General features: G+C 41.1%; 1 long non-coding RNA gene across 1 annotated transcript; it reads right to left on the reverse strand.

Moving 5' to 3' along the window:
• Positions 1 to 492: 492 nt before the first annotated feature.
• LOC129644640 (uncharacterized) lies at positions 493 to 4573 on the reverse strand. Its single transcript, XR_008710904.1, has 2 exons — positions 4272 to 4573; positions 493 to 4085 (listed from the first exon to the last, which is right to left on the reverse strand). It is a non-coding gene; the product is annotated as an uncharacterized LOC129644640 (long non-coding RNA).
• Between the last annotated feature and the right edge of the window lie 19419 nt (positions 4574 to 23992).

A 23992-nucleotide genomic window follows, 5' to 3' on the forward strand; every position in this document is an offset into this window, starting at 1 on the left:
CCTCCCCTCCATCCAACCCCTATAGGTCATCACAGAGCACCGAGCTGAGCTCCCTGAACGATACAGAACGTTCCCACTAGCTATCTGCTTTACACATGGCAGTGCACATATATCATTCCCAATCTCCCAGTTCATCCCCATCCCCCCCACCCCCCCGTCCACTCCTCCGTTCTCTACGGCTGTGTCTCTGTCCCTGCCCTGCGGGTAGGTTCATCCATGCCGTTTCTTGTTTGCACTGACTCTGCAGGTCGATGGTGTTTCTGCTGGTCTCGCCTAGGAGCACTCCTGCAGTTGCAGTCAGCAGGGGGCATGGCTGGAAGTGACTGGGCCTAATGGGCTGCTGTCATACTTCTAAGAAAGCTGGAATGCTTGATACGGCTGGGCCTCTCTCTCCACATGGTGTTTCACCCTAGGCTTCCTCACAAACTGTCAGCAATGCTCCGAGAAAACGAGATGGGAAACTTTAAGGCATCTTGAGGCCAATTCTTGGAAGGTATGAAATATAACTGATAACTTGATCTAAGCAAGTTACAAGGTAAGCCCGAATTCAGGGGATGGGGAAATATTTTCCACTTCCTGAATGGAGGAGGTAAAACGTAACTGTAGTCATGTTTAATGAAGCACTGTTGAAGTAGTCAGATTATCCACAAATAGGAGGTACTGCAGTGATGTCCAGGATACCGTGAGAGGCAGGGTGGCACAGAAAACAGGTGCATTGGCATGGCGTCCCAGCGTTCTCACTGAACGGATGTGTGTGAGCCATGACTTTCAACTCTGAAACCCTTATTTCCCTCAACTGCAAAACAAGGATAATAATTTCTACCTCACAGGGTAGTCATGATGATTTAGGAAGATTTTATCCACAAAAGATTCTTCCCAAGTATTAGATAGTGAATGAATATGAAATATTCCTATAAATAACAAGATGGGAGCATTTCATTTCCTTATATGTCCTCTTAGGAGGAGCACTGTTAATTATTTATGTCAAATATTTTTGTGAGCTATAGGAGTGGAGAGTGAGATCTCAACGGCACGCTCAGATTGTAAAAGGTGATTGCTAACCCTCACATATGTGATCAACTAATATTTGACAAGGGAGCCAAGAACACTTCATGGGAAAAGGATAGCCTCTTCAACAAATGGTTTTGGGAAACCTGGACCTCTGCTCTACTCACAAAAAAACACCACTCACAAAAAAAATTAACTTGAAATGGATTAAAGACTTAAACATAAGATCAGGTAACTCCTACAAGAAAAAAATAAGCAAGATGCTCCTTGGTATTAGTCTTGGCAATGAATTTGGGGTATGACACTAAAAGCAGAAGCAGCAAAAGCAAAATCTAACAGGTGGGACTATGTCAACTAAATTTTTTTCTGCACAGCAAAATAAACCATCAACAAAACGAAAAGGCAGTCTACAGACCTGGACAAAATATTTGTCAATCATGTACCTGATAAAGGGTTAATTTCCAAAAAATATAAAGAACTCATACTACTCAATGACAAAAGAGACAAACAATTCAATTTTAAAATGAACAGAGGTCCTGAATAGATATGTTTCCAAGAAGACATAGAGATGACCAACAGGTGCATGAAAAGATGTCCAACATCATTAATCGTAAGGGAAATACAAGTCAAAACCATGATGAGATATCACCTCACACACATTACAAAAGCTATTATCAAGAAAATAAGAAATAACAAGTGTTGGCAGGAGACCCTGTATTTAATTGGAGGAAATGTAGAATCTGAAAAAGGCAAACTTGTAAAAACAGGGTAGAATGGCAGTACCAGGGGCTGGGGTAGGGAATTGGGAAGATACTGTTTAAGAGTACAAACTTACAATTTATACAACCACTAGATAAATAAGTCCTGGGGGTCTAATGCATAGTGATTCCAGTCAACAATACTGTATTATATAAAATTTCAAAGTTGCTATGAGCCTAGATCTTAATTGTTCTCACAAAGAAGAAATGATAATTATGTGCCATGACTGAGGTGTTAGTTAACCCTGTAAACCGTGATAATGATAACCATGGTAATCATATTGCAGTATATAAAGGTATCAAATCAATACATTTTACAGCTTAAACTTGCACAATGTCATATGTGAATTATATCTCAATTTCAAAAAAGCTGATTGCTCTACTACCCGTGTCATTATGAAGAAAGGAGTTTATAGGAATAAGAAAGGAAAAGAGATGCAAGGAGCAGAGCAGCAGCGGGAGAAGAAAGTCAGGATGGTGGAAAACTGAATTATGTACAATGCAATTCCTTCCACGACCACCAAATTTTACTTTTGATTAAGTGCTCTAATTTCACTGAACACTTGTTGAAAGTGAATTTTATCTTATCAGTTAACAAAAAAAAAAAACAAACTTCTCATTAGAGTCAAATGGGATATAACAGAAGCAGCATTCACAGACACAGGAGTCCAAGGAAATGGACCGTGAGAACATAAATTCACAGTAATTCACATAAATCATGAGGAGGGCTTTGGATGACAGGCTGTGGAATTGGGTGTTTCAAGCTAAATTTACCCCTTCTCCAAAGGGCAGGGATTTAGCAGCTGACTGCTAGATTACATCCAAACAAATCAGAGAAAGATTCGCTTGATTTCTTTGTGATCAGATTTCAAAGTATTAATTCAGTTAAACAAGAGGCTATAACTTCAGTTTCCTTTTTGAGTTAAATGTACGACTGCTCTCATTAGAAAACAAATGTTAGAAGCTTCGTGGACCATAAAAGACCGTAGAATTTTGCCCTTCTCAGTTCGGCACAACTGAGAATAAATGTGCAGCTTAGAAAACAACTCGAGTTGATTAGCCTCCAGAAGACCAGATTTGTGGCTGTCACTCTTCATAAGATAGCTCGCACTCACTGGCTGATCTCGAGTCACAGAGCGATGAGGCTTGCAAAGAAAAGCAAACACAAGTTTTATGGGTACAAAGAGAACAACACTGCAAAATAATGACTTCTGTCCCGTTAAATTATGGCTGGCAGGGGTTTGATACAGCAAGCAGATCCCTTTCGAATAGCCCATCAATATCACCTCAACTCGCATCAGCATCATTTGTACCCTGCCCTTTAGCCGGACCATCTCTCTGGAGGCCTTTGACTTAGGGCTAAGTTTTAACTCTGAAATATTACAAGGTTTACAATGGATTGGAGACTTCTTTTCTTCGTATTGGATTTTTGTTTTTAGGTAAAATTTGTGAGCCTTTCTCAAAACGAACAGTGAATATAAATTCCAGACTTGCCAGAGACCAAGTGTTATAAATGAGATTTACTCATAGCTCTGCTGTCCTCGTTCTCTGCCTTCCCTTCCAGGCATGTCATTACCTACAATGACCCTCAGTTCTGACACTGGTACCCGCTGGAATCCTCTGATTTGCACTCTCTTACATTTGCCTACTTCTTCCTTCAAGTTCCCTAACTCCCAATGTAATTTGTGGTTTTTCTCCTTCATTGAGCGTTCTCATGGGGTATAGCTCAGCTAAACTAATCAAATTATTTTAAAACAGATCATGGCGAATGTTGACATAATGTCATGTTTTAAAATAAACTCTTCAATGCTGGGCCTCACCCTGACATGATGTTCATATTTAAAGAACCTGTCCAAGTATTTATGTAAATGAACAAGGAAATGGGAACTCTGCCGCCTTCTTCATGGCAAAAAAGAAAGTCACATTCATATTGATGCCTACATTATGATCCTACCAGCAAGGCCTCCGCTGCCCTCCCTGGAATTTCTGCAGGTTCCTAGATCCGTGTTCTGGGCAGAAGTCCCTTGTGTTTCTCCCCTGCTCTGGCTTTCTGTTCGCTCTCCACTTCTCCTCCGGCTGTTCAATAGACACAGCGATGTTGCTCTGCAGGGAGTGGCCCTGGTGCGAATGCCACTGTGGGTTCCAGGTTGCTCACTCTTGTGCCCATGAAGAAGGCCTTCATCATCAAAGAAGGCCTGGTTCAGCTTCCTTCATCACACAGTCCCCGGCTCAACATCACTTATAACAGACTCTCAGTTGCCCATGAAAAAGAGAATCTTCAACTTTTCAGGTCCTCAGCTGCCAGTCTCTTATACACAACTGAAATAAAAGAAAAAAGATATCTCAAAAAAACAAGCAACACTTTTCAGACACATAACGATCTCAATCCTTAACTTAGGAGAAAATAAAAGCATTCTCGAGGGAACAAAAGGAAAAGTAGCTCGACATGATACAGAGATACCATTTTCTATTATTACACAGAGCAATTTCTTCCTCAGAACAGACCGTTTCCGAGATTCCTTTCTTGTTGTGATCTCTGAAGTGTATTTGCATAATTGAAGATTCCCAGTCAGGGTGAGGCTTCCCTCCTCTGCCTCTGAGGCGGTCTTCAAAGTTGTATTCAAGCCTTTGCTTCCTGTAAGTCAGGGCTCTGCATTTCGCTTTCCTTCCATATCAATGTTTCAAAAATCTCCAGGCTGTTAAAAGATGACTAAGGCACATTCAATATTTTAAGAGTTTCTTTGAGCAAAAATTGGATGAATTTGGACAGTGCTAAACCGGAAACGGTTAGGAGAGCTCCACCCACCGAAGCTGGGGAGAGACTGGTAGAGAAAGGATAGAAGCAAGGGAAAGAAATTGATTGGCTACAGATGAAAACTTAGTTGGCTGCTTGTGATTTGTGTTCCCGCATTTTGATTTCACAACCTTGAGGCATTTGCAGCTTTAGATTTTGGTTCGTTTACATGGGCTGCCAACATTAGACCCACCCCCAGGGTAACGGCCTCCTTGTTAATCGTTTGACAAGGTCAGGTTTCAGTCCAGACTCAAGCTCAGTGAACCAGGAGTGAGTTTCTTTTGCTTATGGCAATGTTGGCAACAGATTGCCTAGAAATGGAGACTGAGTCCTTTCTTTGGTATTTGTTAATTGGAATGTAATTGTTTTACAATGTTGTGTTAGTCTCTGCTGTGTCTTGGTGGACAGTCCAATGTGTTATGTTAAGAGGACTCACTTTGTGTTTCTGAGTCTTCCCAGCAACTATAAAAGGCCAGTCTGGACCACTGTTTGCTGATGAGTGTCGAGGGCAGAGGCAGCTGTACTATCATGAAAATGGAGGTGTTAGAGAATGGGCCGTCCTTTTTCCTTTTCATGCACCCCTCTCTTCTACCAGCTTTTCCTTGACTGTGTCCAGAGCTTGACCGCTCTAATGCTTCCTCGCTATTCTCTGGAGCCCAGAAAGATAGCACATCAATTTGTTCTTGGTAGCAGCACCGGTCACCACTCTTGGGCTCTCCCATTCCCGTAGCTCCATACTTGATTTGGGTAAGGAACTCAACTCCACGTCCTTGCTCAAAGGAAAATTCTCTTTTGTTTAAAGACAGGTATATGAGAAGTACGAACTTCTGCCATTTGTATGGTAATTCTCAATGAGGCAAATAAGATGCTTAGCTAAACAGTCTCAAATAATTTCAATAACTTTTTGCTCTGCGCTTTGGCCTTAAAATATTTAGTCATGCTATCAAGTCCTTTCAAATTAATATGTTAGAGTATTCTGTTCAGAGAAAGAGTTTTTCTTTCTTTTGGCCTCTCTTTGGTAGTCCTTCTCATGCTGCTCAGATGTATCGATAGGAAACTGTGAGGCGTATTACAGCCAAGGGAGGAGTAGCTGAGAAACGAATGCTTTACAGTCTGTGAGACATTTAGCTGTCAGATGACAGAGAGTTCAACAGGATTAAGTAGAACAAAGTGCTGTCTTTTTATTTTTTATTTTTCTTTAATGACTAAAGGAATAAAAAAAAGAGAAGAAGGGCAAATCTACAAATCAACCAAAAGGAGAGGGGTTCGTATATTTCCAAGTGCTTGAAATGCTTCTTTTAACTTAATTCCTTTATATTTCCCTCTCCTGGTCCATTTCTAATGCCAAAATCAGTATTTAAATGAACAGTTCACTAGAGTGCTAAGTTGCTTCAGTTGTGTCTGACTCTTTGCAACCTTATGGACCTAGCTCACCAACTCCTCTGTCCATGGGATTATCCAGGCAAGAATACTGGAGTTGGGTTGCCATTCCCTTCTCCAGGGGATCTTCCTGATCCAGGGATTGAACCCACATCTCTTAGGTCTCCGGCACTGGCAGGTGGGCTCTCTACCATTAGTATCACTTGGGAAGCCCAATAGTTCACTAGACCCAATGTAAATTAGATAATAACTGAGGAAAAAGGAGTATCAGCTTCTTTCCCCACAAATTCAAGAGCTCTGTTTTTATGTAAACGATCCAAGTATTCATTATGTTTCTTTCTTTTATGAACACAGAGCTAAAGATAAAAATCTATCTTGCCTTTTTTCTTTAATTTTGGTGGCAAATGACTTTCCTTACTAATTTCTTTACTAACATTTCATAGCCACAATGAAATGTTTTCAAATGATTTTTTTTAATGAATTAAAATTTAAGAATATGAACTTTACTACAGCTTTCAATATTGGATCTTTGCTGAGATTGGGAATAAGCTGCTGGGAAGAACATTCTAAGATTTCAGTCCAATAATATCAGAACAAAAAGGTCTTACAAACAGTATAAAACCAAAGGTCATATCATTATATATGCATATAATGTAGATTTATTATATAATTCTGTGTGTATATACACACAAATGCAAGTTCAATAATACAAATTGACTTAAGAACCAGCATCTCCCCTGCTTACAGTAGACTGTTGAAATGTCAACTAGTAAGCGTGTAAGAGCAAAGGAACTAGAAAATCACTATTCAACTGTCACAGTAATGATGTGTTCAGGGCAATATTTTGATGAGAAGTAGGACATTTGCATGCCTTTAAAGAGTCTTTCCTGGTGGCTCAGACAGAGAAGAATCTGCTTGAAATGCAGGAGTTGCGAGTTCGATCCCTAGTTCAGGAAGATCCCCTGGAGAAGGAAATGGCAACCCACTCCAGTATCCTTGCCTGGAGAGCCCCATGGACAGAGGAGCCTGGTGGGCTACATACAGTCCATGGGTTGCAAAGAGTCAGACATGACAGCAGATAACACTAAGGAGTCTCCACATGGATTACTTACTAATTACATGAAAAAAAATTCTGACTATAATGGTGGAAAAATTGAATAATATCTTGACAGAGGGATCAAAACACAAGAAACATGTCTCAGATCAAGCAGTTTGAGTCATGCCTGATTCGGGCAACAACAGGGCCTCATGAGGAAATGGTGGTGTCTGGTTCCCAATGGCTGGAAGGAAAGAAATAAAAGATACTGGACATCCTCCTGGATGTCATCCACATGAGAACCGACCACACTCACTTCAAATGCTCATCAAACTCCCAAAGCTCTGATCTCAGGGGAAAAAAAAAATTCAAATTCAGTAATTGCCACAACTGCAAGCCATTTAATACCCACAGGCCAATGACTTCTTGGAAAGCTCACTGCTTACAATTATATGTGAAACCTACATTTACACATTTTCCTGTGAAACAGACAAACTGTTACCGCAATCAAGAGGCTGACCTGCATACGATAAAGGAAGGTATTCTTAATACATTTTTTACATTCATAAATACAAAGGCCTCAAGCAGAACAGAAAATCAATGTAACACTAGGAGAAGAATGCAAGTGTCCCGTTTTTTGCAATCAAACATTCTGCCTGGAGAACACTGCCTTAGGGAACATTAAAAAAAAAAAAAAAAAAAAAAAAAAAATGGAAACTATTCATCACACAGACACTGTTTCTCTATCCTTCTTTAACAACAGAACTATGCTAAACGTTAATGGGCAATGTTTTCTCTGTCAGTGATCTATACCTACTGAGAAGAAAGGAAAAAAACTAACTAGATTTTAATCACATAACTAGTGGCAGAGGCTCTAGAAAGATCTGCCCTTCTACTAGGACTGTTTGGGAAACGAAAAAGCAAAGACTGGAAAAAGGGAGGTGGTGTCAGGGTAGGTAGGTTACAAAAATATTGAGAAGACAAGAGTTCATCTGAAGGGAAAAAAAGGAAAGATAGAAAAGAAGGTCATAGGAAGGTAATTTATTATGCCCCCGCTTCCTTCAAATTGATTTTTCAGTTATATTCTATGTAGACTGCCCATTGCAAAGAAACAAACAGAAAAAAACTCTAAAGTTCTGGCAAAAACATGCTTCTCAGTATGGCAGGATGTAATTTTTAATTATCTCATTAAAAAATAATGGACTAGTGAGGCAAAAATTTAGGGTGCCTCCTGCTCTCTATGACTGCTAAAGAGCCACTGGATTTATAAAACAAAAGATACTTATGTAAGTTTCTCTGGTAATGAAATAAGCATCCATGTACATATTTAGAAATGAAACGCCATTTTTTTGTGTGTGAGTTCAAGTTATAAACATGGTAATTCAAATCCCATTTACTCAGAAGCCTAACTTATGAAAAAAATAATGTTTTTTCCTTAGAAGCCAAGGGTTAAAGATACCTACAAAGAAACTGAAAAAATATATATTTGACTAAAATTTATATATATCACTTTTGAGATGAATCATTTTACCATGAACATAACTGTATAGCAGTCAGGTTTAAATGAGCTGAAATGTGCTTTTGTGTGCAAAGATAATGGATTCAGGTAGTAGGAATCTTATGTGTGAAGCAAAGTGAAAGTTGCTCAGTCGTGTCTGACTCGTTGCAACCCCATGGACTATTCAGTCCATGAAATTCTCCTGGCCAGAATACTGGAGTGGGTAGCCTTTCCCTTCTCCAGGGGATCTTCCCAACCCAGGGATCGAACCCAGGTCTCCTGCATTGCAGGTGGATTCTTTACCAGCTGAGCCACCAGGGAAGCCCAATCTTATGTACTCAGTATAATAACGCACTGGAGTTCTTGGCCATTACTGATGGAAACGTACAAGAGAAGACTGGTCCACTAACACCATGGTGTCCGGTCAGCCTGGGCACCAACACGTCTTCACTCCTGTGGTCCTTCATCACTGACTCTCATGCCTCTCAACAGCTTGCCCAAAACTTTAGTATCAACTTTAAAAAAAATACCATCAAAATCTCTCTCAGAAAATAAGTCCATTGCTTTTTTTCATTGAGAAAAATAACATCATTAGGCAAGATTCTCCCCCTAAGCTTCTTTGGGTTTCCCTTCTTTTCCATCCCCGCCCTGTCTACACAGGCATTTATATGAGTATCTTTCTGTCTGACCTTTCTCTTCAGCCTGGGAAGCTGTTGGTAACCATTTTCTCTTACACAAAATAGAAAACAGAGAGGGTTAGTTTATAAGTAGAGAGAAGGATGGAGCAGAGGTATACAGATGAGCAGAGACAAGAAGCTTCCCACCCCCTCTAACATGACTGTCTTCAATTTCCTTCTGTTCATAATATCCAGCTCAACTGAGGGCTGTTTCAGGATTCCTAAAACATCATTTTTTGCTTACTTGAGTTTCTGACACATGCCACAAGACATCTTCACTAACATAACCACTATAAAAATTCTAGGTTTAGGAGTTACTATGGATTGCATTTTGTTCCCCTGAAAGATGTACTCAGGCCGTAAACCCCAGTACCTGTGACTGTGATTGTGTTTAGAAATAAAGTCTGTGCTGATATGAGTTTGCGTGCTAAGTCGCTTCAGTCGTGTCTGACTCTCTGTGATCCCATGGACTGTAGCCCACCAGGCTCCTTTGTCCATAGGATTCTCCAGGCAAGAATACTGGAGTGGGTTGCCATGCCTTCTCCAGGGGATCTTCCTGGCCCAGGGATTGAACCTGTGTCTCCTGTAGCTCCTGCAATGCAGGCAGATTCTTTACCACTGAGCCACTGGGGAAGCCCATGCTGATACAGGCCAAGTGATGATGAGATTGAACTGAATTATTGAGTCCCAATCCAACATCCTGTACCTTTATAAGATGAGAGGTATTAGAACATAGACACCTAGAGAAGAGGATGCCATGTGAAGACTGAGGAAAGGAATCTCAGAGGAAGTCAGCAATGTGAAGACAGAGATTACCGGGATGTATCTACTGGGTTCAGAGAAGGCAGTGACACCCCACTCCAGTATTCTTGCCTGGAGAATCCCATGGATGGAGGAGCCTGGTAGGCTGCAGTCCATGGGGTCACCAAGAGTTGAACACGACTGAGGGACTTCACTTTCACTTTTCACTCTCATGCATTGGAGAGGGAAATGGCAACCCACTCCAGTGTTCTTGCCTGGAGAATCCCAGGGACGGGGGAGCCTGGTGGGCTGCCGTCTATGGGGTCGCACAGAGTCGGACACGACTGAAGCAACTTAGCAGCAGCATCTACTGGGTTGGCCAAAAAGTGTGTTTGGGTTTTTAAGACCCCAAACATACTTTTTGGCCAACCAAGAAGAGTGGACTCATGGGATGCGTCCAAAAGACCCTGATGCTGGAAAAGATTGAGGACAGGAGGAGAAGGGGATGACAGAGGATAAGATGGTTAGATGGCATCACCAACTCGATAACATGAGTTTCAGCAGGCTCAGGGAGATAGTGAAGGACAGGGAAGCCTGGTGTGCTGCAGTCCATGGGATCGCAAAGAGTTGGACAGGACTTAGCGACGGACCAACAACACCATAAGTCCAGGGATGTCAGGCACTGCTGGTTGTTACCAGAAACTAGAATGGAGTCAGGAAGCAGATTCTCCTTCAGCCTCTGAAGGACCCACCAGTACTGAGGCTGAGTTTGGACACCTAGCCTCAGAACTGAGAAAATAAACTCCTGCTGTAAGCTACTCAGTTTGTGAAACATTATTACAGCAGTTCAAGGAAACTAGTACAGGAGAAAATACTATTCTGGGTTTAGAATTGAGAACACTGATGCTGGCTAAAAGGGGCGGGGGGGGGGCACTTTTTATTTGGTATGGGGATATAGCCGAGTAACAATGTTGTGACGGTTGTTGAACAAAAAGGTGAACAGGAAAGGGACTCGGCCATACATATCCATGTATCCAATCTCCCTCAAGCTCCCCTCCCATCCAGGCTGCCATGCAACCTTGAGCAGAGTTTCCTGTGCTACACAGTAGGTCCTTGCTGGTTATCCATTTTAAATACAGCAGCATGTACATGTCCACTCCAAACTTCCTAACTATCCCTTCCCCTTGTTCTGCCCCCTGGCAACCATAAGTTCATTCTCTGTGAGTCTTTTTCTATTTTGCAAGTAAGTTGATTTGTATCATTTCTTTTCAGATTCCACATAAAAGGGACATCATATGATATTTCTCCTGCTCTGTATGACTTACTTCTCAGTATGACAATCTCTAGGTCCATCCATGTTGCTACAAATGGTATTATTTCATCTTTCTAATGTTGGAAATATATTCCATTGTATAAATGTGCCATTATCCATTCCTCTGTCCATGGACATTAGGCTGATTCCATATCTTAGCTTTTGTAAACAGTGCTGCAATGAACACTGGGGTACATGTATCCTTTCAGATCATGTTTTTCTCTGGATATATGCCCAGGAGTGGGATTACAGGGTCATGTGGTAGCTATATTTTTAGTTTTTTAAGGAACCTCCATGCTATTCTCCATAGAGGCTGTGAATTTACATTCCCACCAACTGTATAAGAGGGTTCCCTTCTCCCTTCTCTCCACACCCTCTCTGGCTCTTTCTGTTTGTGGATTTTTTTGATGATAGCTATTCTGACTGGTGTGAGGTGATATCTCATTGTAGCTTTGATTTGCATTTCTCTAATAATTAGTGATATTGAACATCTTTTCATGTGCCTCTTGGCCCTCTGTATGTCTTCTTTGGAGAAATGTCTATTTAGGTCTTCTGCCCATTTGTTGATTGGGGTTTTGTTTTGATGCTCTTAAGCATCATGAGCTCTCTGTAAATACTGGAGATGAATCCCTTGTAAAGTGACTGGCTTTTTAAAGCAAAGTCAACATCTGGCAAGAAGAAAACCAGCTACGTCCTGAGATATATCATTCATGCCATCCAAGTACCAGCACTGAAAAACTGTCATTGAACCTAATGTATCTAGTATTATTCTGTAATTGATCTCCTGCTTCCAGGTAACACCTAGTTTATCTTCATTTTAATCAATCAATTTTATATAGAATAAGAAAGAAAACATTATTAAAAGCCAAGGTGTTAAGCAAGAAAGCTGTAATGTAAAATGCTGTCACCATTTCATGGGACATTTTATAAAATCTCAAGGTAGCACTCAGCAGTGATAATATTATATGTACCATTGCCAAAGCTGTCACACTGGTAAGCTGCATTAAAAATATACCAGGCTTCACTGAATCTTTAAGGTTTTTTGCACTCTGATTTTCTGATAGATTTTTAGATTGCATTAAAATATCAAAGTTTTACTTTTTCTTAAGAACATAAGATACATTGACAGTCATTAGGAAGGACAGAAAGAACCATCATTTCTTGCATGCAGGTTATGTGTCAAGCACTGTGATCAACAATTTTATATCTTTATGTCTACTCTAAGCAATACATAGCATTATTCCCACTTTAAAAAGAAACTGAATCTCAAGATGATAGATTCTTGGTCTTAAGTCATGTAGGTCATAAGTACTAGAGCTGGGTGAGATATCTATGACCATAACCAACACCCATTCTGTTCTACTGAGATGAGAACTCAATATATGGGCTTCCTGCTCATGAATGAAAGGAGGAAAATGAGGGGGACATATTATTAAAAGTTGTGGACAAAAATTTCTCAAGCTGCGAAAAAAGTTTCCACTGAGAAGAGTCTCTCAAGAGACAAAGATGATTCCTGGAAAAGCATAAAAGCTTTAAGGAGAAATAAGCTTTCCAGAAGAGATACAAAGACTGCACAGTGATGTGAATGATGAATGAACTTTTATTGTGTGAAGCCACTGAGATTTGAGGTTTATTTCAAATGAAAGAGCTAGTATGGGCTTAACATTAAAATAAGTTTCACAAATTTGACAAATCAGGCAGTAGAGATTAAATGAATTATTTAAAATGATAAAACAAGCAAGAAAATTACCATTTACAAATATTAAAATTAATAATAATGATGATGATAGCAACAAAATCCAGGCAGAGGAGAAGGAAGGGGAGGTATTTAAAATATATGCAATTCCTCCTCATCATAGAGGGGGGTTAAAGGTGAAGAGATACTATATATGTCAAAATGGAAAACAGGCAAAAAGATATAATTGCTTCTATTACAGTAGTAACTGCTATAAGACCCATCCATCAACCCTGTTTTCTCTCAAAGGTACAACTATCAGTGGGAGGAAATGACTGCTTCCTATTTTACTCCCTTTTGTACAGCCCAGTATCCTTTTCCCCGTGTGCATGCATTACTTTTGAAATGCAAACATGTTATTCTATTTTTCAAAAGTAATGTAAATCCATTCAATGGAACACTGTCCTACAGACAGACTGAATGAAATGACACAGCATTCACAGAAGGAGAAAGAAAACCTTAATAAATTGTTAGGAGTGAGTGAAATAAGCTGCCCAGTGGTGGGTATAAAAGGAACCCAAGTTTGTAACGAAATCTCTACAAATAAACGTATGTACATATCTTAGAGGGCTTTCCTGGTGGCTCAGTGGTAAAGAATCTGCCTGCCAATGCAGAGCATGTAGGAGACACAAGTTCCATCCCTGAGTGGGGAAGATCCCCTGGAGGGGGAAATACCCTGATCCAGTATTCTTGCCTGGGAAATCCCATGGACAGAGGAGCCTGGTGCGCTACAGTCTATGGGGTCACAAAGGGTCAGACTCGATTTAGCAACTGAACAACACCACCATAGCGCAGGAGGAGTAGAAAGGGAGAGAAGAAAGAGAGAGAATATGGAAGAGAACTCTTCATGAGGCGGTAACCATAGACGGTGCAAGCCTCTCCCACGAATGAACGTGCCCAGGAATAAAGGGCAAGGTCTGGTGGCACTCCGACATCCACTAGCGATAGAAATGACTGCCGTAGAGCAGGGCTGTCAATAACCCAGGATTTCCAGAATAATGATCGCTTATTCCCTGGGTTTGAAATTTCCTGGATGTGGGTATTAGTGCCAAATAAGTAAATTTCAAGTTTCTTTAATGAAAATCATAAATTACTTTTACACACTAAGACAGTTACACCAAATACCATATGTTAAGGATTTTAAAGAACTTGCTTGCTGATGTTTTTTTCAAGGGAAGAGCTATATTCAAATGTATGCGCTGTGTGCGTGCTCAGTTGCTCAGTCGTGTCCAATTCTTTGAGAGCCCATGGACTGCAACACACCAGGCTTCTCTGTCCATGGGATTCTCCAGGCAAAAATACTGGAATGGGTAGCCATTTGCTACTCCAGGGGATCTTCCTGACCCAGGAATAGAACCCACATCTCTTGTGTCTCCTGCATTGGCAGGCAGATTTCTTTACCACTGTGCCACTTGGGAAGTCCATTTAAATTGATACCTTATTTTTAAATAGGATTGTTTGCTTGGAGTTATATTTGAAACAGCATAACAAAAGGAGGTTTTTATAACTCAAGTGGCCATATTGTAATTGTGAGTCAGCATTAAATTAATCGTATCCAAACTTCTTACCAGAATTATTTATTTTACTCTTTCCAACTCATGTGAAAGTCATCTAGGTTCATGTAGCCAAATTTCTCATTTTTCAATATGAGGCAGCAGACCTAGAATCTGGCAGCTACAAGTAGGTTGTTTTGTGGTTGTTTTGTTATTTTGGTTTTTTTCCCCCAGAGAAATTCTGAAAAGACTTGATGATATTGTTGGTCAAAACATAATTGATAATGTTCTGGCCAGTAAATCGAAACCAGATATACAGTAAATCTGGCTTTATTTTCTTCTTACAAGCATCTAAAGGTCACTAACAACAACAAAAAAATAATAATGTTGAATAATGCTTTTTATTCAAGTGATTCAATGTTTTAGCCTGTGAAATAGACTGATATTTCAGCATGTCTACCAAGGCATGGTGGACAAGAACTATGTATGTTTCAGCGTCCTCAGCAAGCAATTCTGAACCACTTTGCAGTGAACATCGTACTAGGGACAGTCATAAACGTGCAGAAGCCCAGGGTCATGTAGCAATTTAGAATACCCAAATCGTCCATTATGCCAGCATATGTTCAGTGGCAGAGGGCTGGCAGAAGCTGTCATCGGCTTCTGTTATCACAGCGACGTGCTGTCGGCTAGTTCGCTGATTGAGACGTGAAGCAATCAAGTAGATAAAAGCAGCGCTCTGTTCAGGAGACGAGGATCACGGGGCGCCTGTGTGGATACAGCGACGGCTCAGGCGGACTGACACTGGCAGCTGAGCGGTGGGCTCTGCGTCAGAGGCCACATTCGTCACTTTGAGCTGTTCGGTCATGTCGTTTCTGAGTCACCATGAGCATGGAGCCTCAAAACACGAGCACCAACACGGTGGTTCTGGAGGCCTGCTAATTCTCTGGCGATGGAATGATATTTCGCTGAACTGATCTGCCTGGCTCTGCGTGCCTCGGGAATGGAGACGCCTCGTCGCAAGAAACTGGTGAAAGATTTGGAACTGAAGGGAAGCTGCGGCAGTGTCTGTGAGAGTGGGGAGCATCTTCAATGGCAGAAGGGAGCAGAGATGAGGAAGAGACACCAAGCAGAGCCTCAGCAATGCACAGTGACAGCCTCGGCCTCCGGGAGTTGGAAGGGCTCCAGGTAACCTTGGAGTGCAGACATCAGACAGGGTGATTTTATAGGGATGTCAGCCTGTTTACTGCGGTTCTGGGGGATGGTGGTCAGCAGATTCTTTACCCTGTCACGCTTAATGCAACTGCTACTCATCACCAAAACCCCTCTTCCACTCTTTCACTCTTTTCAGTAAAGAAATTTCAACTTATTTCAACTCAGTATTTGTTCCACGCTCACTATCTGCCTGACAACGTGCAGGAGAGCATGAGAATGCAAAATAAGACTGACAAGCTTCCTCCCTTAGGGACGCCAGTAATTTTGGAATGACACGATCCATGAAATGTTTGGAGAAAGATAGAAGACAGGATATAATCAAGTGTCACAGAATGTATTAGAGGCAATAAGTGCCATGGCAGGTCAGGAAAGGTGGAGATCAGATCTTGAACCAGGTTCAAAAGAGGTGGTGGGACAGAAAATGCACCATGACGGACTCAGTTAGAAAAGAAACAGCACACAATACGTTCAGTAGGTGAACGTTTTCACAGAGGAGATAGTGAGGAGTCTGGAATACCCTGTATACTCTTGTGGGATAGAACAGTAAATGTTGCACCTATAAATTGCTGTGGATGATAATGCAATGTTTAAGGCTTGAACCCACTCCACTATCCTTGTCTGGAAAATCCCATGGACAGAGGAGCCTGGTAGGCTACAGTTCAGGGGGTCACAAGGAGTCGGACACAGCCAAGTGACTGAGCATGCACACAACTATGCATCTGGCCCCTGAAAAGTCTTCCGAGCAAAAGAATATCATCAATGAATATTCTGGAATAGTCTTTCTTATACATGAAAAAGGTGAGACAAGGAGATTTTATAAATGAGCTTATACTGCTCATTTATCCTCTACTTTTAAGTTGCTGCTGTTCAGCCACTAAATCATGTCCAACTCTCTGTGATCCCACGGATGCAGTACGCCAGGATTCCCTTCACTATCTCCCAGAGTTGGCTCAAACTCAAGTCCATTGAGTCAGTGATGCCATCCAACTGTCTCATCCTCTGTCATCTCCTTCTCCTCCTGTCTTCAATCTTTCCCAGCATCAGGGTATTTTCCAATGAGTCGGTTCTTCCCATCAGGGGCCAAAGTATTGGAGCTTCAGCTTTAGCATTAGTCCTTCCAGTGAATATTCAGGGTTGATGATTTCCTTTGGGATTGACTGGTTTGATCTCCTTGCTGTCCAAGGGATTCTCAAGGGTCTTCTCCAGCACCACAATTCAAAAGCATCAATTCTTTGACACTCAGCTTTCTTTATGATCCAACTCCCACATCTGTACGTGACTACTGGAAAAACCATAGTTTTGACTATATGGACCTTTGCTGGCAAAATGATGTTGGAACCTACCAGGCTCCTCTCTGCTTTTTAATATGCTGAGTTTGTCATAGCTTTTCTTCCAAAGAGCAAGCATCTTTTAATTTTGTGGCTGCAGTCACCATCCGCTGTGATTTTGAGGCCCAAGAAAATAAAGTCTGTCACTCTTTCCATTTTTCTCCATTTATTTGCCATGAAGTGATGGGGCCAGATGCCATGATCTTCGTGTTTTGAATGTTGAGTTTTAAGCCAGGTTTTTCCACTCTCCTCTCTCATCAAGAGACTCGTTCATTCCTCTTTGCCTTCTGCCATTCCAGTGGTATCATCTGCATATCTGAGGTTGTTGTTATTTCTCCCGGCAATCTTTATTCCAGTCTGTGCATCATCCAGCCCTGCATTTTGCATGATGTACTCTGCATGGAAGTTAAATAAGCAGCGGTGGTGGTTTAGTCACTAAGCCGTGTCCGAATCTTGTGACCCCATGGACTATAGCTTGCCAGGTCCTCTGTCCATGGGATTTCCCAGACAATAAATAAGCAGGATAGCAATATACAGCCTTGATGCACTCCTTTCCCAATTTTGAACCAATTCCTTGTTCCATGTCCAGTTCTAACTGTTGCTTCTTGTCCTGCATACAGCTTTGTCCAGTGACAGGTAAGGTGGTCTGGTATTCCCATCTCTTTACGAATTTTCCAGTTTGTTGTGATCCACACAGTCAAAGGCTTTAACACAGTCAGTGAAACAGAAGTAGATGCAGACAAAGTAGAATTTTTTAGAATCCCCTTACTTTTTCTATGATCCAACAGATGTTGGCAATTTGATCTCTGGTTCTTCTGCCTTTTCTAAATCCATCTTGTACATCTGGAAGTTCTTGGTTCACATACTGCTGAAGCCTAGTTTGAAGGATTTTGTGTATTACATTGCTACATGTGAAATGAGTACAATTGTATGGTAGTTTGAACACTCTTTGGCATTGCCTTTATTTGGGATTGGATGTAAAAAGTCCTGGGGCCATTGCTGACTTTTCCAAATTTGCTGGCATATTGAATGCAGCACTTTTCACAGCATCATCTTTCGGATTTGAAATAGCTCAGCTGGAATTCCATCACCTTCACTAGCTTTGTTCATAGTAATTCTTCCTAAGGCCCACTTGACTTCACACTCCAGGAAGTCTGACTCTGAGTGACCAATTATCATGGTTATCTGGCTCATTAAGACCTTTCTTGTACAGTTCTTCTGTGTCTTCTTGCCACTTCTTCTTAATCTCTTCTGCTTCTGTTTAGTCCCTGCCATTTCTTTCCTTTATTGTGCCCATCTTTCCATGAAATGTACCCTTAGTCTCTCCAAGGGAATTTTCTTGAGATCTCTAGGCTTTCCCATTCTGTTGTTTTCCTCCATTTCTTTGCATTGTTCACTTAAGAACACTTTCTTATCTCTCCTTGCTGTTCTCTGGAACTCTGTATTCATTTGGGTATATCTTTCTCTTTCTTTTTTGCCTTTTGCATCTCTTATCAGCTATTTGTAAGACCTCCTCAGACAACCACTTTGCCTTCTTGCATTTCTTTTTCTTTGGGATGGTTTTGGTCACTGCCTCCTGTACAATATTATGGACCTCTGTCCAGAATTCTTCAGGCACTCTGACTACCAGATCTAATCCCTTAAATCTATTCATCACCTCTACTGTATAATCATAAGGGATTTGATTTAGGTCTTACCTGAATGGCCTAGTGGTTTTCCCTACTTTCTTCAATTTAAACCTGAATTTTGCAATAAGGAGCTCATAATCTTAGCCACATTCATTAGTCCAAATCTATGCCCCAACCACGAATGCCAAAGATGCTGAAGCTGAATGGTTCTATGAAGACCTACAAGGCCTTCTAGAACTAACACCAAAAAAGATGTCCTTTGCATCATAGGAGATTGGAATGCAAAAGTAGGAAGTCAAATAGTTAACATCTTCTATTTGTTGAAAGGAAGAGGTCTTTTTATAGCTGCTAAGCAACTCAGGAAATGTATATGAAATGCTATTATCTGGGTGCTTCAGAGAGGAGCTAAAGCAGAGGACACCAGGGAAGGCTTGGCCCCCTAATCTCCCCCTTCCAAGGTACCATGGGGCCCTTCTGGGTTACACTGCTAGGCATTCAGAGAAATAGTGAACGAATCCTGAGGCTGTCTCCCTGGTGTAGAACTAGGGGAGGAAAACAGGAGCCCCTGCAGGAAAAGTGAGGAATTTCACCAAGATCCTTCTCTCCTAACTCCCTTGTGGAACACAATCTGTGTTTCGGGTGGGGGTGGGAGTGGGGCAAGGGAAAGATACTTGAGGATCCCGGCCTGTAGCTGCAGTTGCAGGAGGGGCAGCAAACTGATGTCTGAAGACCCCAAGACAAGAGTATGGTGTTTGCCTAAAATTAAGGACAAGTGTGGTAACTTGTAATTCACAGGCAAGGGATAGACCCTCTTGAGGTATGACTCACCAGGAAGAACTCAAAGCAGGAGGATGGAGAAGACACTGAAAAAAAAACCTTCCGCAAACCAGCTCACACCCTAAACACAATGCATCGCTAGTGAAAAGTGAAAGTGAAGTCACTCAGTTGTATTCGACTCTTTGCAACCCTGTGGACTGTAGCCCACCAGGCTCCTCCGTCCATGGAATTTTCCCAGGCAAGAATACTGGAGTGGGTTGCCATTTCCTTCTCTAAGGGATCTTCCCGACCCAGGGATCGAACCCAGGTCTCCTGCATTGCAGGCAGATGCTTTAACCTCTGAGCCACCAGGGAGTTCAAAAACTGTAGTGCCCTGAGAGTGGCCAAAGCATAAGGAACCACAAACCAGCTCAATTCTTAATTAGATTAACTCAACTCTACCAGAAGTAAAGGGGCTTTCCAGTGGCTGATTGGTAACGAGTCTGCCTGCAATGCAGGAGACGTGGGTTCGATCCCTGGGTCGGGAAGATCCCTTGGAGAAGGAAATGGCAATCCACTCCAGTATTCTTGCCTGGGAAATCCTATGAACAAAGGAGCTTTGGGGGCCACAGTCCATAGGGTCACAAAGAAGCAGACATGACTGGGTGACTGAGCACGCACGCACCAGCAGTAAAGGCATGCCCATTTCCAAGAGTAAAAAATATTTACCTCAGTCTCTACAATTCTAAAGGAGGGGCCTCGGTTTCAACAACAAAAATTGTAAAACAAAAAGGCCAAACAGAACAACATTCTCAAAGAAATAAACAACCATCCAAACTGGAAAGATAAGCCACAAGTCTTGAAATATCCGACAAAGAATTTAATAACCACGATTAATATGAAAAAAGCTCTAATGATAAAATCAGACAGCATGCAGGACCAGGTGATGATTTTAGCATGGAGAGGAGAACTTTTAGTAAAAATCAAATGAAAAGAGCAGAAATGAAAGCTATGACTCCATCAGAGATGAGTAGACTGCTTTCGGAGGGATTGTTAGTAGACTACAGAAAGGTAAAGAAAATGTTAGTGACCTTGAGAAACCTATAGAAATTAACCAACATAAAAGACCATCCAAAAACTGTGGTCCAGTTTCAAGCAGTCTACTTGTGTGTAATTGAAAACACAGGAGAAAGGAAAACAAGGCAAGAGGAATGTTTGAAGAACGAGATACCTGTTGAATATTTTTACTGGGCAAGCCAGCCCTTCTAAAGGCTAAATGTCCTTAAAACTTCTCTCCAGACACTGTAATTTATTTCCTAAATGCTGTTGTCTCTGTATATTCTTTAGCAAGTGATGAATAACATAAGACTAAACTGCAGATCTACTTTTCATGCCAGCTACTTATCTTCCTTGATGCAGATTTTTTATGGTGTGTAGTCAGGAACCTGTCCTGAGAGATAATCCACAAGAGAAGAAAAAATTATCAAGGACAAGGATTATAAATCTTAAAAATTTTCTGTCTTACATTTAAAACAAATTAGATTATGCAATGTCCCAAGAAGCTATATAGCAAAGAAACATGCTTAATGTTTTTCAACCAAGTCATGTACCTCTTATTTATACATACTATTCATTAAAATTATATAAAATTAATGTTAAGATGAATCGACTTGGGTAATTTACACAGGAGCTTGGTTCTATGTTCCTTCTTTTTTCAGCTTTATTTTGGTTTATAAGGCCTTGCATGAGCTGGCCCTTAGCTGTTTCTCAGATTGCATCTTCCATTGGTCTCCATTTCACTCATTATATTTTAGTCACAGGCTTCTGTTGTTCCTTCCTGGTGGCTCCAATGGTAAAGAATCTGCCTGCAATGCAGGGGACTCAGGTTCAATCCGTGGATTGGGAAGATTCCCTGGAAAAGGGAATGGCAACCCACTCCAGTATTCTTGCCTGGAGAATTCCATGGACAGAGGAGCCTGGCAGGCTACAGTCCATGGGGTCACAAAGAGTCAGACACAATTGAGAGACTAACACATCTGTTATTCCTTAAACAGTCTAAGCCTATTTCCTCCTTACAACCTTTACACATTTGGTTGTTTCTGTCCCCAAATGCATTTCTGTCAGATATTTGTGGGACTTTCTCTCATTTTATTCGGGACTCTGGCAAACATCACCCATTCTGACAAATCCTTGTTAGCAACTCTAAATTACCATCTCCTTGCATCGTTCTTTATCCATTTACTGTTTTACTGTTTTTCATGGCATTATTATTACCTAATATTCTACTTTGTATTCATTTTTTTTCCTTACCTGGCTGCTATAGAAGGATGTAGATTCCATAAGGTCAGAACTTTATTTTCTGTCTTATTCCAATACCTAGAAAGGTACCTGGTATCAACCTAGAATGACAGGCACTCATAAAAATGTCTGGAAGAGTACAAGATTAACCAGTCAGTCTGAACTGCCTGTATGGGGTCTGCATTATTCTTTGATCCATCCTTAATTGGCCCAGCTAGCCTATGCCATATCAGAGGTGAGACTAATTGGAAACATTCTCTGCCTCTTAATCTTAACTGTTAGAGATCAGTCATTATAGTGTAAAGAATCTTTGACTTCAACAACTTTAATTCTATTTCCCTAATTCTTTCTTTTTTAATTGATCTTGTACTAATGTAGGCAATCTAGGGGCACCTGAAAATGTGCTCTGCTGATATCTTTCATCAAAGATGTTATGAGCCTGGCTGGAATGATGTTGTGTAGCTTTCTTTCCCTAATTTAAGGAAAGAAAACATTTATCTTACTTTGGGAGATTATATACTACTTTTCAAAAAATGGATTATGGTTATTCATTCTCAAATTCCCTGGGCCAAGTCGTGGCGTTAAATTTAGCCTGGTATCTTGCAACAAAATGCAAACTAACCATAACGTTGCTATTAACTTGTGTTGCTTTTACTGCTACTCCATGTAAAGGCTAACCCTGTCAATTAAGGCAGTGGTAGACATTAAAGCACCGTAAGGTTTAAACACACACACATACACACACACACACGCACAAACGCCCCAACCTCACTTCTAAGGATTCTGACCTAATTAGTGTGGGGGTGAATGCAGGTGTGGGCATTTTTAAAGCTCTACCCATTGATTCTAGCATGTCAGCAAGATGGCAGGCCGACAGTCTAGCTCATGGATGAATTAGAGAAATATATAACGCAGTTGAAACCCAGGAAGATGCAGGCAGGTACGGCTGCAACTATGAGAACAAGCCGGAATGAGGAGAGGAGTTTCAGAAAAGAACAGACAATAAAACAGTTGCTTATGTAGAGAGCGCTTACACACTCATCAATCATAGAATGCTTGGGGTCTGGTTGTCAAAGGCTGTGTGAGAACGCTAGTTCGCGTCAGTCCAGAAGAAAGTCATAGGCTTCTATTCTCTATGTTTCAAACACTTCTTGGTTTTCACCTCTTATTGTTAAATGGCCCATATTCCAATTCCAAATTCTTGGTTTCTGTTAGGGTTCTGGCATCTATCTCCTCCTGCTTTGAAAATGTCTCCAAGGCTGTCCTGACGCAAGTCTCATAGTACATCATGACTTCAGGGACCCAACGGGCGCACCCAGGGGTGCTTCCATCTGCTAGTCCTCCAGGGTCCTCTACCTCTAGTGCTGGAGCAGAACAGCAATTCAAGTAGGCTCACGTGCCTGGCCTCTTGATCTGTTCTGACCTCTTGGTCGTCTCACCCTAAATCATCTTGACTGTAACTAACTAATTTTAAGCTACCAGGAGAAAAGCATTTTTGTCCATTTAGAACCTATGAAACTTTTTTTCTTGTCCTTTGTATCTATCTCTATCCATCCATCTCATGTATATTTCTATAAATAGATGTATACAGATATTCTTATATATGAAAGTTATTATTTCTTGCCTTGTAAAATAATCTCAAAAACAACAAAAAATGGGAGAATATTAAAGTATATGGCAGAACAAACTATTAAAAGCTCTATAGCAATTGTGAGATGAGATAAAATGAACACATACATGATAAGTATCTGTGGTATAATAAAAGTGTCTCTAAACTTTGTCCCCAGACAAAGCTTCAAAAACCCTTGGAATTGGAGTGATGAGAGTGTTCCTTTGTTATGCTAGTGAAGCTATTTGGTTGGGGGAATACCTACCTGGCTGCTGGATGCAGGGCTGGTCACCAGAAAGACCAACGAGATGATTAAGGGTTGGAACATGGGGCCAGCCCAACCTCTGAGGAGGGAGTGGCGATTAAAGATGGAATTCAAATACCTGGCCAATGATTTACTTGACCTTGCCAAGGTAATGAATTCCCAATAGAAACTCTGAACTCAAGACTCAGAGAAGCTTCCTGGCAGATGGACATACCATGAACTGGGACAGTAGTAGACGGATACAGAAAATCCTGTGCACAGACCTTACCATATGCGCTTCTTTATCTGGCTGTTTATTCTTATCTTTTATAGTAAAGTGGTAATTGTAAGTATTTTGCTTTTTTGAGTACAGAGTCTTTTTAGCAAAATACCAAACCTGACAGGGTTGTGGGAAGCTCCTTTATGTAGCTGTCTGGGCTGAAGTGCAGGGGCTCAGAGACATCCAGTACTTGCATCTGGCATCT

The sequence above is a fragment of the Bubalus kerabau genome, chromosome 2, assembly GCF_029407905.1.
Source record: "Bubalus kerabau isolate K-KA32 ecotype Philippines breed swamp buffalo chromosome 2, PCC_UOA_SB_1v2, whole genome shotgun sequence".
Lineage (NCBI taxonomy): Eukaryota > Metazoa > Chordata > Mammalia > Artiodactyla > Bovidae > Bubalus > Bubalus kerabau.